At 52.6% G+C, this 289-nt stretch overlaps 1 protein-coding gene across 1 annotated transcript in view; it reads right to left on the reverse strand.

The window, feature by feature from the left end:
• LOC119593728 (discoidin domain-containing receptor 2-like) overlaps positions 1-289 on the reverse strand; it is a gene marked incomplete at its 5' end in the record, with an annotated part of 119,890 nt that overhangs the window by 82,038 nt on the left and 37,563 nt on the right.

Consider the following 289-nt stretch of genomic DNA (forward strand, 5'->3'; position numbering starts at 1 on the left):
GTATGCAAGAGATCGACGCCGAGAAAATGATTCCCTCCCTTCTCCCCCAATTTGATTTTCGCCACACGAGAGCAAAACAAGGAAAGAGGAGGGGGGGGGGGAGGGGCAGACAGAGAAAGGAGTAAGGGCGATGGAAAAAGAAAAGGGGATTGGGATAAGGGAGGAAACGGGGAAGCACGACGTAGGTAGGAAGGAGAAGGGCGAAAGGCCGGATGGAAGGAAAGGGGTGAGTGATGGATAGAAGGGCAAGGGATAAAAAAAGGGTGAAAGAGGAAGAAGTGATGGGGCC

This window comes from Penaeus monodon, chromosome 32 (assembly GCF_015228065.2).
Source record: "Penaeus monodon isolate SGIC_2016 chromosome 32, NSTDA_Pmon_1, whole genome shotgun sequence".
NCBI lineage: Eukaryota > Metazoa > Arthropoda > Malacostraca > Decapoda > Penaeidae > Penaeus > Penaeus monodon.